Raw genomic sequence first — 18,592 nt, 5'->3', positions numbered from 1 at the left:
GCGATCGCTAGTTGATCGATTTGGGTCTCTAGCTTAGCTATGGATTGCGTGTGAGAGTGAAGAGTCTGATTGTTGACTTCCAATCATTCCAATACTTTCAAGACCTTCTCCTCAAAAGCTGAATTATGTGCAGTAGTGGAAGGTTGAGGAGCATTTTAGAACTGATGGTATGGTCCTTGCCCATATGTTGGTCCTGATAATTGGGCCTTAGTACAGTTAGGCCAACCATAGTTATAGTTTTTAAAAAAATATTGGGTGGTTTCTTTAGCCTAGGTTGTATGTGTTCGAGTATGGGTCATCTCCTGATCTACGAGCTAGCTGGACTTGAGCTTGTTAAACTTGCTCATAAATAAACTCAAGAAATTGATGTGCGACTGGGCAGTCACTAACAAAATGGATAGGGTTTGTGCATAATGCACAAACATCTTGGACGGGGTGGATGGAGTGGCAAGTGTCGGGTATTGAGTAGGCAGTCTAGTTTTTAGAATAACTCATCCACTTTGTTGTAGATATCTATGATGTTTCCAACTTCATAGATTCCACCTCTCTCTTGTGGGAATATGAGTTTTTCTCTGAAGGTGGCAGACATGTGATGCAAGAAGTTTTCACTAAGTGTTTCGCATAGCTACCAAGCTTCATCCTTACTTTTAGTATAAATGTCCCACCACATGATGTGTCAACTATCTATCAATGTTTCTCTGGTAGACCATCATAGAAACACTGAACCAATTGCCACTTAGGAACTGCATGGTGTGGGCACTTATGTATGAGATCCTTAATCTTTCTTATGTCTCATGGAACATTTCTCCATCCAGTTGAGAAAAGCTAGTGATGACTTTTCTAATTTGGTTCATTTTTTTAATTGAAAAATACTTCTTAAGAAACTCTCTCTGAAGTTGGTCCCAAGTCGAAATGGTTACTGAATCTAAGAAATTTAGCCAATATTAGGCTTTGTCTTAAGTGAGAATGGAAACAGTTTCAACCTAAGGGCATCATCAAAAAAGTATTGGATCTTAATCGTGGAGCAAATCTCAAAAAATTTGTTCAAGTATTTGTATGGATCCTCATTACTAAGTCCATAAAATGATAGTAGCATTTGAATAATGCTGGACTTAATCTCATACTGAGTGGCCTCTACAGGAGGTGCTTGAATGCAAGGAGAATATGTACATGAGGATGGGGTAAAATACTCCCTCAATGGGTGAGGGGGATTGGTTTCACTAGGTGTAGCCATGTTCTCAGATCGGATAGTCCTAATGGTCTTCTCTAGTTTCTCATCTAGTGGTTGTAATTCAGGTTGTTGTGATCATCAACCAAGCATGCAATCAAAAGTTTTATAAAGGACAATCCTAGTCTATAAAGTTTTTTTTATGTGTTTTTGTTGAAGAAGATAAGAGAAGATGAAAGAAGAAAGAGAGAGGAGAATTCTAAAGATGAGAACCTAAAGAGCCCTAAATCTATGAGAGAGAAAAAAATTAGTTAATGTTTGGTGTTAATTGCATTCAAATTAAACAAGAATAGACTCTCAACCCTAGGGTTAACCTAAATCTAGACAGCTCCTAACTTTCAAGTTAGTCTTTGAGCACTCCAATTTCAGAACTGACTAATCAAGTTGGTCAGATAAGTGTAAGATCGATGGGAGACTCCTCGTACTTTCGTAATGGATCTATTAGATAACCACCTTTCTTCGAGATTAAGATCTCTGAACTACTTGCCTAGACATGATCGATCAGGCAGTTAGAACTCAGTCCAATCCTTGGCTCTCTTGTCCTATTGAGATCAAGTGTCCTTAGGGCTAGCGTTGCTGATTTTAGGTAGGGTTAGGGTTATGCAGATGCAAGAAAGTGATTTGTGGGTTAAGAAAGAATAATTAAATCTCAACTTTATCTTGTTAATGGGTTTGCCCTTAAGATTAGTTATGAAAATATAAATGCAAATAAAACAAGATGTCCAAATAGAAGTAGAATATTTTAAAAGATTTTTTTTTTTGATTTCTCTAAATCAGTTAACTTCTTATGCTATGTTAACTTTTTCTTTCTTTTTTTTGTTTGAATATTTAAAGCAATTGAAATAAAAGGAAAACTTGAATTAGGTTAGAAGTCAACTTGAGAATAAAAGAAAAATAAACTAAAGCAATTCAGTAAATAAGCAAATATTTATATTTTTTTTTTTTTTAGGTCAAGAGACTAAAAGGCAAGCTGAAAAATAAAGCAATTGAAATAAAGACAAGAATAATTAAAGTAGTTAACTAAGAAAGTAATAAAATTAAAGAAGATAGTAAATAGAATTTTTTTTATAATCATAATCATGCCAATAGTCTCGGACAATAGTGCCAAAATTTGATCGCTGTCATAGACAATCAAAGTTAATCACTGATTCAAAACTTTATAGATAGTAGTGAGTTGAGATCATATCCACAGGGGTCCTGGGTTGAGTTGTGGCTATAGAGAGTTAAGATCGTTGGATTAAAAGCGTTGCAAAGAAAAGAAAAGAAAAAAAATTAGAAACAAACTATATTAAGAGTTGATTAAGTAGAAAACGATTATCGATCTTGCACAAAATAGAGTTATATTTTTTAATGATATTAGATGCTTGTAATTAGACCTTAGACATAGCTTATTTCTGTTTGAGCCGTATCCTTGAATCACAGCTCATCCCTTCGGGCATAAGCTATTCTATGGCTTTATTTACAAGTAAAGAAAAAATAATAATAAATCAAAGCTAGAAACCACCTATCTTTTCTCAGCATGCCTCGTATCCATAGATCACGGTGCGTCTCTAGAAAGTACGGGATTTACAACCTATCTCTCCTTAACATGCCCCATATCCATAAATCACGATGCATCTTTAGAAAGCAAAGATTATTCTAACTATGATTTAACACATAAGCATAAAAGAAAGTGTACAAGATAATTGTATAATAAGAGAGAAGCTTTATGGATTCATATCATAAAAAAAATACAAGGGATAGAACATGAAACCACTCTGTTATTACAAGACTTTCTTTCCCTCTTAAGACTAGTGGATTTAGCCACTCATGGGTTGGCTCTCGCTGGTTGATAGTTCCATCTTCTCAGTAGAATCTTCTTATGTCACTTTGAAAATTCTCCAACTTCACAGTCTTCTCTCTTATTTTTCTCTCAACTTATTCTCCTCAAAAACTCTCCTTTTTCTTGGGCTACTCTTAACCCCTTTTTATAGCTTTTCTAGCCACCAGAGTCCTGACCATATCCAATCTCCCAACTTCTTTCGTCTTCCTCTCTTTCCTATTTTAATTTTGACACCCCAAAACCCTAGCCACTTCTCTTTCTATCTCGGTTAGCATCCCAGGAGAGAACCATGCCTCAAGCCCACGTGCAAGCTTGCTTGAAGATCCACCTCAGTTGATCATGCATGCACCCGCTCATACCCATGCTCGTGTATGCCTGTTTGAAACTGCATCTGAACGCCTGTACGCCATAGCAAACACCAAAAATCACTATTCTCATGCACTGCATGTGAGCCGAGCACTCCCTGGTCCATGCACTGTGCGGTAGACATGCTCTTATTTCCATACACCACACGTAGACCGTGCAATACTGTCCATGCACTACACTATGAGCTGTGCGAGTGGGTTGCTATGTGGGCCTTGTTCCTTTGGGTTGTTGGGCTTGGATCGCACATCTGCATTGGCTAAAAATTTATCAATAGAGACGGACTATCTTGGGCTTTGTATCTGCACATATGGAGAGCTTTTGCTAACTGATATATGATTAATTCTCTATGATTAATAATTTTGAAAAAAATAAGAAGTATCAAATACTAAATAATAGAGATTAAATATTATCAGTTTTCATACTTCTTATGACATATTAGTACATTGATCACCTATGGGCCGTACTTGTGGGCTGCATTTTCAAGCCTACATGCTATAGGCTTATATCTTTGGCCTCGCTACTGTGGGCTTCTCCATTATGGGTCGAATTTGATGCACCAAAACCCAACATTCCTCTATCTATGAAGTTTTCTCTCTCTAAGATTAGTTTAGTAAAAGACTTTCTTTTGATGATTTTGATTGAGCTTAGTAATGGATCCTAATCCATAATCGTTGGACAATATGCCAACACCCAGCTTAGCCAGATCCATATATCATTAGATTTGATCACTCATGAATTTTGTTGAACCATTTGTATACTAGTTTAAGCATGATTTGATTATTATCTTGTTCGGACTGATTGGGATGTCAGACAGTATAGTCTGATCGACCATATTCTATCTTGTTAATTTCTCTTTCCTTTGATATTCTTTCTATGTAATTTATGAACCCAATGAACCCGCCTTATTGCTTGGAATTTGAGTTAACCAATAAATAGACTTCAAATGACCTTATTAATTGGAAAGCATGTCTGCACCACCCACATCTTTATTGAACATTACAAGATCTTGTCTTTATTGGTATTTGTGGAATCCTTATATGTTAAGTGATCTTTATTAGATAAAGTTACTTTGTCGAGTTGACCCTGATTGCCTTACAATATGTTGACCTCCACTTTGCTTCTTGTCAGATACTACTGATTTGATTATCCTTGATTTATGTTGAACCACCTACCTCCTAGCCTGATCTTGATTGATGAAGTTATGATAACCAGACTGATTTAGGCCGTTGGATGTAACTATCCATCTCCTATTTTTTCATAGTTATTCATATCCTTCCTAATTATTAGACTTGATTTTATATAAGGGTATAATCATCTTGATAAGAAGATGTCTAGCAAAGAATTCTGTAATATGATATATTTATTGAAGATTTGCAATAAAAATTTTCAAATTATTTGAATCTTGCTAGAGTGCATAAGAGGTAAGTAATAAACTATTTTTTCAAGATATTTTATAATTTATTTTGAAAGCAAATAATTAGTCTTTGATTTATGTATGATTTATATAACTATATTTTGAATAAAAGTAATATACAAATTTGAGATCTCTAGAATATTATGATTTATTGATTTATCATAAAATATTCATATGTTGAATAAATTATGATATATATATATATATATATTATATATATATATATATATATTATATGTTATCTTACAAAAATGCTTTGATATACATTAGATTTGAGGTCTTAGCCTAACTATATTATCTAGACCTTGCCAATAGGGGTTGTGTACTGGTTCTTTGAATCTTGCCAATATGGATTATGCATTGGTACTCTGGATCCTATCAATGGAGTTTATGCATTAGTTCTCTAGACCTTACCAATGAGGATTATGCATTGCCACTCTAATTGAGCTCATTATTTCTATTCTGACCCTATCACAGGAGATAAGTGTGGTCATAGTCAAAACCTATTGAGTTATATATTGATTTATTTTGATTCAAATTTATAATTATATATATATGAACTTTTGAAATGATTTATTTTGCATAAATTAGTATGAAATATGTTCTTATATTTATTCATGATATTTATTTTTGAATATTATATTTTATGATAATATTTAAAATATCTAGTTGAGATATTCATTACTCACTGAGATATCAAGCTCATTACCTCTCTTTTTTTTTTACATTCAGATTCTTAATTACGGATATGGATACTACTTGGAAAGTGATTTAGAGGTAAGAGTCGATAGTATCAATAGATTTTGTACATAGATTTATCACTATATTTTATAGGATTATTATTTGAGGTTTAATTGGTGTAAGATGTTTTGAATATCGTTGAAATTTTATGAGAGATTAAAGTTGATTTTAGTTAATTAAATTTTAGACTTAATTTATTGTGAATTTTATCATAATGCATTAATATCATGTTTGGAATGCCTTACATACTTGGAAGAGAGTTTTTCATGAGTATGTGGCAGTTATCATGATATTTGATTGCAGATCTCGGGTCAGGGGTGTGAAAATTTATATGGTATCAAAGCATAAGTGGATAATACATAAAATATAAACTCCTATATAAGATGAGTGTAGGTTGGTAGACACTAAAAATATTGGGATGTAAATCTATACTAATTATAATGTAACTTATCTTAATGAATTTTCAGGCTTTGAGATTATATATGAAAAGATCACCAAGAAATCACAATTCATAGGGTTTGATATATGATAGATAATCTGTGGATCATATTATAATTAGTTGGACTTTGATCTAAAATAATTGTAAAATGATTGATTAAAAATTTTATCATACATTATGATTATTAATCTGATCATTAATATGTCTAAGTGAATTGCAAGCTCAAATTTTATAAGGGAGAGTATTGTAATATTGCTCTTGATTTTGAAATTAATTATTTAGTGGTGAGATAAAGATTCATTCATAAAATATTGTTTAAGGTTGGAATAAAAAATTTATTTATGATATCTAATTGGAATATTCTTTGAGATTGAACCTAGTATATACATCATGTATGAACAAGTATCTAGGAAAAAGTATATTTAGGAATATTGCAAAAAAGTTAGTTCCTTATTGGAGAAATTGATTTTGTTTTGAGGTCATAGATATTTATCTTGGTAGAATCAGTAACATTTTTAATTATCTTTAGATCCAAATAATGGATCTTATTTATGTCTATTGGAGACTATATGGAGTGTATGAATGTTCAATCCAAACTTTGGATTTATAAATTGGCCGAGAGGTCTTCTATCATTATTGTTGAGATTGTTAGTAAATCCTTGATTATCATCTTGGATTAAGATAAAAGATTTTATTTATATCTACTTGAGATTTTGGGGTGTATATGAAATTATAATTTAAAATTTTGGATTTAGGATCTGACTTGCAGTTTCTTTGCCATTGTTATTGAGATCAGTGTTAAAATCTAGTATATCATGAAAAATTTGATTCTCAAAGGTCTACATGATTAGTGTGGAAAGTGTTTGATAGATATTAAAGATCTTGATGGTAGAAAGTTTAGAAAAGATGATTGAATCGATTTTAATTATACATGATGTATGAGGCCTTTTAATTTGTATATCATTAAGAAAATTCTTATATTGCTTTTATTCGTAAGAGTTTGTTTTGGAGTCATCTAATTGAATTTACAAGTGAATGAAGATTTAATTCATATTTGAATTATAATAACTGGCTTATATGATGGTTTTGAATATATCAATTATCTTAAAAGTTGATTTAGATGGATATACTCGATATATATTTTAGAGATGAGAATTAAAAATTTATTTTCAACTTAGAATTTAAATTTTGATATTTTCAATACAATAGTATATTTGGTTGAAAGCCATTTAGTAAATTCAAAGAAAAATTTGATGGTTTAAATCAGAGTGTGCAGTGGAAGTATGGTGTTTTGGATTATTTTGATCGGGTCAATAACATTACCTTTTTGAAATAGAAAGTTTATAATAGATGATCTAATTTGATTTTTCTTACAGAGAATTTCATTGATAATAGAAAAGTAGTATTTTTGATTCTAGATTATGTCAGATGTCCATAAGTGCTTTCATTAGGAAATCCTCTATGTATTATGCTAAGCAAATTTTTAGTATCTTGAATCTATGAAGAGTGGACCATCGATTCTTGATCTTAAATTTGGAATATTTAATGATAGTTTTGTTTCTCTTAGATTTGAAATATGTGCTTCTCCATCTATTAGAAAGAATATGAGATTATTTATCGATCTAAATTTCATACTCCAATATTCATCTATAGAGAGTATAGTAAAGTTTGTTCATGATCTTGTGATAAATTAAGTCAAGAGCAGTTGATGTTTTGACAAGAAACTTAATATCTTTATCTAGAATTAAGATATTGATTTTGATTATAAGAAATAAATGGTTCTGATTCAGATCAACTCTTGTGGTATTGACTTAAAGTTGAGGATGAGATTAGAACCATGAATTTTCAATTTCTAAAAGCATGGATGAGAAAAATTTTTAGGATAAAATTTCTTTTTAGGAGGGAATAATTATGTAATACCCCAGTCCCAATTCAAATCGGCCGGCCTGATGAGAAAAGAAGGGCCTAAATCTATTCCAAGATCGAAACAAGGCAGAGTCCTTATTTTAATCAGAAATAGAGGAGGACTTCTCCTCCTTCTTGGACTTCATTGGGGCAGGAAGATTAGTGGCTATAAGTTCCTCCTTTTGAAATGTGATCGTGGTAGTCTGGAGCCAAGCACCTTAATATAATCAGATCCGATAATAGTTTGAAATAATTATATGATGTGGCTCATTGTATGAAATGATATATTTGCTACATATATTTTATAAATTAACAACTATTGTTATTTTTTTATTTATTGTTATTCTATGGGTGTTGGTGTGTGGAATTTTTATTCGACTGGCAAGCTCATATCCTATGTTATATTTTTTTTAGAGGCACGGGATATTTAGTTTGGATGGGTTGGGTGAGAGCAGTTCAAGATTCTAGAATTGCTGGACCATTAGTTAGTTTGATTTTCTGATACTATGGACATTTGAATAATTGTAATTGAATAAGTTGTTTGTCATGATGAGTCATTTTAGTTGATATATTTGGACATTTAACTATTTTAAATAAACTCTAGTTTTATTAGAGATTTTATATATTTTATAGGTCTTATGATCTTTAGGGAGTTGCTTTAGGGTTCATATTGCCGTGTCACATGGCTGATCCAGATGGTGGGTTCGGGACGTGTCAGAAATCTCAAAAATCTATTTTCACATCATAGGGGATTGCACTAGGGTGACCCTTTATTTCCACAGCTATTCATTTTGGTGGTGGATGCACCAGATCGAATTATCAAAAATGCAGCCAAAAATCAAATGATTGAGGGAATTGGTAATAGTAGAGAACTCATTGGATTTCTTCATACTCTACAATTCGTAGATGACACCATCATTTTCTGTGGCACAAGTCAAAATTACATTAACTCCCTAAAATTTATCCTCACTTTTTGAGCTATTGACTGGTTTGAGAATCAATTTCGAAAAATCTATTCATACTCTGCAATTGGTAGATGACACCATCATTTTCTGTGGCACAAGTCAAAATTACATTAACTCCCTAAAATTTATCCTCTACTTCTTTGAGCTATTGACTGGTTTGAGAATCAATTTCGAAAAATCTACAATACTATGTATCGGCATTACACAGTCACACAGAAATCGAATTGCAAGGATCTTAGGAAGCAGACCTGCTGATTTCCTATTACAATATCTGGGAATGCTACTCTGTCGCGGAAAGCCTAAGACGAATGAGTAGAACATGCTCACAGAGAAGATTACCGAGAAATTATCTGGTTGGAAAGGCAAGCTCCTTTCGATTGCAGGAAGAGCACTACTTCTCAATGCGGTGATAACACTTATAGTGGTGTTCTGGATGTCAAACTTATCACTGCCACCAGGTATAATCAAAAAGATTGATAAGGTTCACAGGGCATTCCCATGGAGTGGAGAAAAGTGATACAAGTCTGGAAGAAGTCTGTTAAATTGGTCTACAGTTTGCCACCCAAAGCAATTTGGTGGATTGGGAATCACCAACCTCTAAACATTAAATCAGACGCTGTTGTGTAAATAGTGGTGGAACCTGTTTTCTGAGGATACAAGTCATTAAGACAAACTATTATAGGGATCGTCTAGTTTCTTTGAAGCTGCTGATCCGAAAGAAACTATCAGAATTCTGGAAGCAAGTGTACAGCATTAAAGATTTATTCCAATTGATGGTAAAATTCCAAGTGGGGACAGGTTCGCAAATTTTCCCCTAGGACAACACATGGTTACTTGATTAGCTAATAAAGGAGAGGTTTCCCTGGCTATTTTACATTCCACCAAGGAGGCCTTAGTCACAGAGGCATATAGCCTATATGCATGCAATGGTAAATGGAATTTCCAGTAGTGTGGACAGATCCCTTAGAACACCAGATGCGAAGTCAAAAGCTAACAACAGTGGAGTTCTCCAATTCACTCGGCACTATAGAATGGAGATGGTTAGTATGGAACAGGTCTTCGACTAAGGCTTGCCATCAGTTCCTACTAGACGGTGGGATATGCCTATACATTAGCAAAATTGTTTGGACAATCAACATACCACAGAAGGTGAAATTTTTCTTGTTCTTGGGCTATCTTGGAAAAATACAGACCAAAGCTAATCTTGTGAAATACGGATGGCAAGGTTCAACAAACTGCGCTCTTTGTGATTCAGCTCTGGAGACAGCGGACCATCTGTTCCTACAGTGTGGATTTACAAGAAAGGTATGGTTGAAATACCAAGTTGAGCTCCATCTCAAGGAGTTCTCACAGTCACAAACAGTGCTATGGAATGAATGGAGATTAGACAAACCCATACGCTTGCTCGACAAGGGATTGGGCATCTTATTAGCAGCTGGAATCTGGTCTATATGAAGAGAACGGAACAAGAGGTGCTTCGAATTCCATGCCTTCCTTGCAGATGCAATGACACAACGTCTTGGCAGGCTATTCATCCTTCATACAGATCATCTCAATGGAACAGATTTCGCACAAATCCAACAAATCAGGATCTCTGTAAAAAAGATGTTAGATTCATCCGCTAGTGCCATAATCGCAAAGTATGGTTACAAAGACCAGAAGATGTGCAGAGGAGCGCCAGCCACTTTCATATCTCAGTCTGTCTGAAGCTCCCAGCAGGTCTGTAATAGACCTGTAAATGTTTTTTTTTGGTACAGGCCTGTAAAGTTACTTCAGGCCTTTCAGGTGTGCCGAGGCTTTCAGGTCTACACACATGTTTAAATTCCAGTTTTTTCAGGTCACTATGGGGGATTTTAGAAATACGATTCGGTTCGCCCGTCCTGGGACGAGAATGCGTCTTATGGCGTGTTTCTCCATGCCAAACTTCTATTATTAGTACTATTTAAATTAATATATTACTCGTCGGTGGAAGCATCCTATTTCCTCCGTTTCTCTCAAGAAAAATGCATGAAGGGTCAATATTTCAACTCTTCTTACCATTCAATTGCTTGCCGCCATGGTTCTCATATGCAACTAATTACAAAGAAGGGCTGTATATTCCACTTATTTAAGGTCAATGGCCTTTATCTATTTCCAGACTTGGACTTCCAAGTTGTATGCATGCAATACCCTTGAGGGCATAAACGCTTACTACCGTTGCCTTGTGATACAACCTTAACTTATTTATGGCGAATCCCTAGGAAAAGATCTTATGATGGATCCAAATGCTTGGATACTGATGTAGGTTTTCCACATGTCCATCTGAATATACAATTCTTGTATCCAAAACTCATACAATCCAGTTTTTCCATTTCAACTATACTGAAGTCTTTGTATACGCGAAGATTTTGGTATGGAGACTTAGTTTTGTAACGTGAAAAGGAATCCATATATGTGAGGAGGTCTCATGGTCATAACGTCATTCTCCAAGCTTGAAGTTATGTACATGTGATGCCACCATATTTAGACCTTTTTTTTCTGTTTTGTTGCATGACTTCGCATTACATAAGAGAAATATGGGACTATTTTATAATGCTTTCTTCATTTGTTACGCTCAAGTGTCTACAAAAATTGATGTCACATGTCCTTCCGATGGACTTTAAGATCGGTATTTGCAATTAGTTGGCCTGAAAAACCTAAACCGTAATTGAGTAAAATCATTGACCACATTATTATGGACTGACGTATGATACATATATTTTATCATCCATCTTTTACTCTTATAAAGTGGTTATTAGGTGCCGACAAGGTCTACGGGAATCTAAACCTGCTTCCGAGTAGCACTTGGAATTGTTCTCCGTATCTAAGAGATTCAGTTAGATTCAGCTTGGCTAAAAATGTGCTTATAGCTTTTCTAATCACTGTTGTAGGAAAATTCTGGTTCAAATTTAATTCTCTTTTGTATTGGATCCCAACAAATTATTATGTAGTCGTTTGCTAGCAAATTGTTAAGTTCAGAAAATCATATGGTTAGTGGGTTCTTGAGAGGAGCTTGATTCCTTGAATATTCTCATATCTTGCCTAACTTTGTTGAAATGGACTCGAAGCTTTGGCACAGACATCAAAACTCCCACGTGAATGGGTAGGGGAGGTTGTGCTTGTGGCTGAGGTAGTCCGTCTATGTCCTGTTGATTTACGTAACGATGTTGAACTCCAGCTTTGACAGAGTGTGATATATTCCTGTTTATGACTTTCCACAACGTAGTCACTGGGAAAATAAGCAAAATGATGTATAAAAATATATAGTACTAAGTAAAACTGGCTCTGAAATATCTGTTTTTGTTTGTTCGTAATTCCATCTTTCAGAATAAGGATGGCAATGAATAAGATTTGGATCGGATATTGTACTACCTATATTCAAACTCGAACTTAATATCCTACACCCAAATTCTATCCGATACTCGATCAGATAAGAAAAAAGATACCCATCTCCATACCCAATAAATTCGAAGATATTCACGGGTAACCCATTTTCCCATATCCAACCCATATCCGCTTCATACCTATCTCATACCTAAAAAAAATAAACAACAAAAATAATTTTATGCATATTATCAATCAAAATAAAATTACCAATTCAACATACAACATAATTTATAAGTCTAGATTTATAGAAATCAAACATAAAAATAGAATTACAATTCAACATAGAACATATAAATAACCAAAATAATTTTATTTATATTATCAACCAAAATAAAATTATCAAAATATAATTATAAATATATATATATTCGGATATAGATTCGGGTACTATCCATATCCGTAGGTTCAGATCGGATTCGAATTCGAATTTGGATTTGGATAGAAAACAGCACTACCCATGTCCGTGCTACACTTTTTGAGTTTTATCCAAATCTGAACTCAAATCCTATTTTTTGAGTTTGATCGGATTTGGATAGGATGCATATCCATCGGAGCTGATCGATTTTGCCATCCTATGTCAGAACTCAAAGATAGAAACTCAAACAAGCAGCTTCCTTTTAATGTTCTATAACACCTGTATGAGAAGAGTACAGATGAATGTATTTCATGGATTTTGATGTTCTTTATCTGAGAAGGTGCAGAGAACCAAAAAGTCTACCACAAAAAAATCTGGTAAAGGCTGCAAAGTTGAACATATGGAAGTCAAAGGAAACAGTGGCAGAGAAGTTTTTTTTTTTTTTTTTTTTTGATGAACCAGGATTATATCAACCAGAAATGGCACTCGGGAGTAAAGTAAAACCTTTAGCTGAAACAGACAATGGAGAGAGCACAATGTTCCTCATGATAGCTTACATGACAAAATCTATATACCTCTTTCAGCAATTCCTCCATGTTCAAAATAGTAAAATATGGGAATTTGGTGTTGCTTTTAAATGCTTATACCTATTTTGCTTTGGTCTGGCAGTGGACCCTTTGTGTTCATTGAACTTTAGTAGAGCTTTTTTTTCTTTTGATAAGGGACTTTAGTAGAGCTTTAGCTGTGTTATTTATTGCAGCAAAAGCTTGTCTATTTTTGGAACTTTACCAGCATCTTTTTCCATCTTTAACAAATGTGTTGGCCACCACTAAAGATCAATTTTGTCAGAGGGATCTGTTGGATGGGATGGAAATGCAATTGGTGTTGGATGATTTTTGCCCACAGTGCCTCAGGATATTTATAAATAGCAGCAAACTATGCAAAAACAAAAGAAAAGGAGAAATAAAATAAAAAAAAAAAGAGATGCATTATCACTTAGCAATTGTTCACGATTAAATATATTTTTATCAATATTTTTATAAATTATTTTATTTTATTATTATTTTTATAAAATATTTAAAATTAATATATATTACAGTAAGCTATATATCAAGTTGGATAATTATTATAGTTATCCTTAATAGTTATCTTCCCTGTCGCTCACAAATAGCTTTTCTTTATTATGATATTCTGAAAAACTCTATGTCAAAGATGCTTATTTATTGACAAATAAATTATCGACATCCATCTCTATCTCGCTGATTTATCTCAGAACTATAGATCGAAAAAAATATAAATACATACTAATGCTATACGGCGATATCATTTGATCGGGCACGAATCTTTTATAATGCAATATTTGTACCGTAAAAATCTATGCAATGTTTCGTCAAAAGATGGATCGTCATCTAATAAAATATTTTTATATGTTATATGATATATTTTATTTGATAATTATTTATTTTTTAATAGCAGTCATTGAGTACATGCATGGAGCTCTGTGGTGCAAACCGCACACCGCAAAGGATATTGGGACCATTTAAAAGAGGTATCACCAGCCAACACTATCATCACTATAATCCATGGGCCATGACAAATAGTTAGATGAGACATAACATCATAGACATTGGAAAGTGCATGGCTCCATCTGAGGTGACACATGGACCCATGACCTAGCCAACAAATTCATGCCACATCAGCGTGCATAACTCTGTTCCGTCCTAACAAAGACAATCGAGCTACTCGCACCAAAATAAGCCAACGAAAGGTACAACGCTCTCCACTTTGAGGAGATGAATTAATACAAACATGACTTTAGGGTTCATACTGGACCACTATCTTCATGCCAATGCCATTGATGAAAAGGCCACTAGAATCAACTTCACAGTCCGTAACTCAAATTTCAACTGCATTAATGATCGTGTTCCAATTCATGGTGGAGCTTATTAGGTAGCTATATTTCAAGTACAGTGCAATAGATGAACAGATAGCCTAGTATCAAATTAATAACATTATATTGCGATCCGCTATAAAATCGCAATCAACTATTTTTATCTTGATCTACAGGCTGACTTATCTCTATTACTAGTCCTTTTGGGGCAGACAAGGCGATGAAGCTTGAACCAACTATCATTAACATTTTGCAGTGAACTTGAATCTCAAGATAAATTATAAAAAATAAAATCTTTCATGATATTCATGATGCACCATATGGTATAGTGCATCATATAACTATCTATTGTACAATAAATAATTACATTTGATTACATGCGATATACATTATGTAGCTCGTGCAATCGTCTATGATGCGATGAATGATGCATATTGTGCAACGTATTATGCAACATATGGCAAAGAGATCTACATTGAATTGAAAAAATTATCCAAAATAAATATTTTCTAGTCGGAGCTGTGGTCGGATATATATTAGTGCTGGTGGTGGAGATTGAGAAATTATACCTACACTAAGTGCATCCATCGGCGGTATATCACAAAAATAATCCAAGACGAGATAAGTTGGTCGACAATCAAAGACGAGCGCTATGATGATGAACGAGGTTCGCAGAAACAAAAAAAAAAAAAAAAAAAAGGTCTGAATGGCGTGGTGTACCTCGTTTTTTCAGCCAATTAGCTTCCGTTGTCGGTGGTCAAATGCCCCTCCATCTTTGTGTGTACCCTCTTTGTGCGCCGCGGATACTCTCTCTCTCGTCTCGTCACGGAACAGCAACTTCTGCTGACATGGGACATTATAATTGGCTGGTAGAAGGGGCCCACCACGAGAATCGAGTTGGAGAACGGTCTGGACCTTTTGATCTGTGGGGTCACGGCTTTCATGGAGGTTGATCGTGATATCATGGCAAGGGGGACGAAGCTAGTCCATTGCATTGGTGTGGCTTTAACTTTAAGACCGTGGAATACTGAGTGTACTACCTTCGTGCACTTAAAACCACGAGTTCATGGACCACACGTCCACATCGTTTTTGAGGGGGACAGGACACACAGCAAAAGCTTGGGGTTTTCGTCCTGCTGTCTGTCTCGTATCAGCCAGCATCTAATCTTTTTTTTTCGATGACAGGGCGGTGTCTGATTGGTCAACTGTTCGCTTTATTGGACTAATTGGACGGTCGAGATTTCGACCGTCAAATACTAGAGGACTGATGCTTCACGGAAACAAAACCGAGATAGACCACGAACCGAGTCAAGTGCCAAATTCTAATTCCGTGCGCCAAATTATCTCGAGGCACGGCCCACGATCCCACCCCCAAGCCTCCGAATTCCGTGGTCCCCCTACGTTGTACCCCTAAACCACAGGGCATCACATCCCGACCGTCCATCCTATTTCCCCCTCTACCACCGTACACGTGGAGTCACGTGCCCTTCTGACAGCGATCACCCGTGGTCCCCAACGTTCATCACCACCTACTCTCCTTCTGATCTTAATAATCTCGATAGTTAATAAGATCAAAATTAATTCCTAATTGTATATCTTCTCCGAAATTAATTCGACCGGTCGCGATTGCTGGGCTTCCGTTGCTTCCAATTATACTATCCCACGCCCCTTATCCCAATCCCATCAGGTTAAAATTAGAGTAATGGTTACGGTGCCTAGATTATCTTGTCCCCCGGCACCAACCCCGTGCTAATCGCCCATCATTATCGCATCATTACCGGGGAGCCGTGGGGCGAGGCATCACGCCCATTCTATTTAAAGTCTTTTAAAAAAATCGAAAATATGACGTCAGATGCCGTGTCGCCACCTGCAAAGCCACCCAGACGTCCCCCGTCACCGGGTCCTCAAGGGCTTACGGAGACACTCATCGATATCTGGTTGGTTGGGCGGGATAGGGTAGCGAGGTGGTGTGGGGTGGGGTTTGGAGTCCCGTAAACTAAAATTAAATGAAGCTTGGCGTCCGTGGGGAGGGTTTTGCTTAAAGTTGAGTGGGTTGGGGCATGCATGCGGTCTGCGGGTGGGCTGTCAGTGGGGGTTGGTTCGGAGCCCGTGTCCGCCCGGGCCGGACTTGTCCAATGGGCGGGGGCAGCCGGTGGGGCCCGCGCCTCGCGCCGTAGCTGTCGCCTAGGGCGGGGACAACGGTGGGCCCACCTCCTCGGGAGAGGATATCTCGAGCCACAACGTTCCCGTTCCCACACTAGCAACCACAGCTTTCCCCCACTTCTACACCCAACAACAACCGAATCTTATCTTCTCCGGCGTGCCGCGCTTTTTGGGCCATACAGTTACCCTGTGGTTCTTCTTCTGTTGCATTTCTCGTAGGAACGGCCGTTACAACTTCATAGTAACGGTGGTAATGGTTTCAGATAATACAAGTGATGGATTTTACTAATTGCCTTTCTTTCTGCTGTAATGGATCTTTAGTAACAGAACTACTTCATGGTTTAGAAAACGAAGAAAAAGTATGGTGCGCTGGCAGCGAGAAAAGGATACCGCTGTTATGTTGCCATCATTTACAAAAGTTGAAAAGCACTGTTTCCATTACGGTGGTTTGCTTTATCCATAGAGCGTTCGGCGGTAAAGAGAGGCGGCCGAGTCGCCAAAGACGTGCCGGGAAGGCAACTAGTCTTCCTCACGGGCCCGTTTTTGAATGTACCGACGGTCCCCAACTTGCGACACCTACTAAACGTGCGACTCCGCACGTCTGGAGACTCGGAAGGCGACAGGTCTCATGTGTTCTCGCACGTGCTACAAGCCGTTCAAAGGTGGAGCAAAACGGACTTGAATCAGCTGTCCTGACTCCTGATGATACGGAGAACAGTTTAAGCGATGATGTGTTGAGCGCCAAGTAGTGTTGAATCCAACCTAGCCATCGACAAACTGGAACACCTGCAAGAAATTGGGTTTGGTGTTAATAACGGAACAGGCAAGCCCGCCGGCTAAGCGGAACAAGGGCGTTACCTCGGACGAGAGCGTCTCGGCTTCACGTGAGTCCGTCCCTGAGTTTGGGATATGATCTCAGGAACCCGCGTTCGGCGTCGACGGGTGGGTGAGCAATAATAGGACGGTGGGGCCCATAAACACCCAATGTGATTTCGACACGTGTCCTCGTCAATGGACGTGCCGATGGACGCAGGAGGAAAAGGAAACCATGGTTAGCGGATAAATAATTAAATATTAACAATTTTAGGAATAAAAAATTAGGTTTGAAAGCCCTGCCTGTTTATGAAGCGACAAAGGCGCTCCGTGAGACAAACAGACGTGTATTGACGCCGTGAACTGTTTCCACTCCAGGAAGCAGGGTTCGGACTCACGGACGTTGCAACATGATAACGGTTTTTTGGTCTTCCATTTATGGTGCTTAATAGGATACTTAACTCTTTATCAAAAAAAAAAAAAAAAAAACTTAACTCATGGCCTTATGTTAGCAGCTCATTAACAACTAAACTAGATAACATTTACATGACTAATCCATTTTGTAAAAATAAAGTTAATTATACAAAAAGTTTTGAATTAATTAAAAATTTTTAATTTTTTTAACTTTAATTTAGTACAATTAGATTATCTAATTTTTAAATTCTTTTTAAAGTTTGGTTGTGGATTTTATTTTGTTAATGTGATAGTATTGTTATGTAACGCCACATTATCTTCTTATATGGTAAAAAGAGATAATTTATAAGATGACATCACATTATAATTCTGTCATAGAACTAGACATAATCCATAGTTCGAGTTCAAATTAAATAAATTTAAAAGTTGACTAATTTAATTATACTAAATTGAAGGTCAAGATGAAATTAAAAATTTTTAAATAATTCAAAATTTTTATATAATTAATATTAACAATAAGAAAGATTAGAATATTATCAACTAATCAGTAAGTATTAAGCTAATAAATAACACTTACTATCTAGTAGCTACTATTTTGATAATATTTATAAATAAATAATTTAAATGATATGAATGGATTTTACATAATAGAGACCTCAATGAAGATGTTT

The 18,592-nt window shown here is 35.8% G+C and overlaps 1 non-coding gene across 1 annotated transcript; it reads left to right on the top strand.

Annotated features, from left to right (window-relative positions):
- Nucleotides 1–742: 742 nt before the first annotated feature.
- On the top strand, nt 743–847 carry LOC114912704 (small nucleolar RNA R71). Its single transcript, XR_003798485.1, has one exon. It is a non-coding gene; the product is annotated as a small nucleolar RNA R71 (small nucleolar RNA).
- The last annotated feature ends 17,745 nt before the right edge of the window (nt 848–18,592 follow it).

This window comes from Elaeis guineensis, chromosome 1 (genome assembly GCF_000442705.2).
Source record: "Elaeis guineensis isolate ETL-2024a chromosome 1, EG11, whole genome shotgun sequence".
In the NCBI taxonomy this organism is placed as follows: Eukaryota; Viridiplantae; Streptophyta; class Magnoliopsida; order Arecales; family Arecaceae; genus Elaeis; species Elaeis guineensis.
The sequence above is the reverse complement of the archived record's forward strand: the minus strand, read 5'-3'. Positions and strand labels throughout refer to the sequence as shown.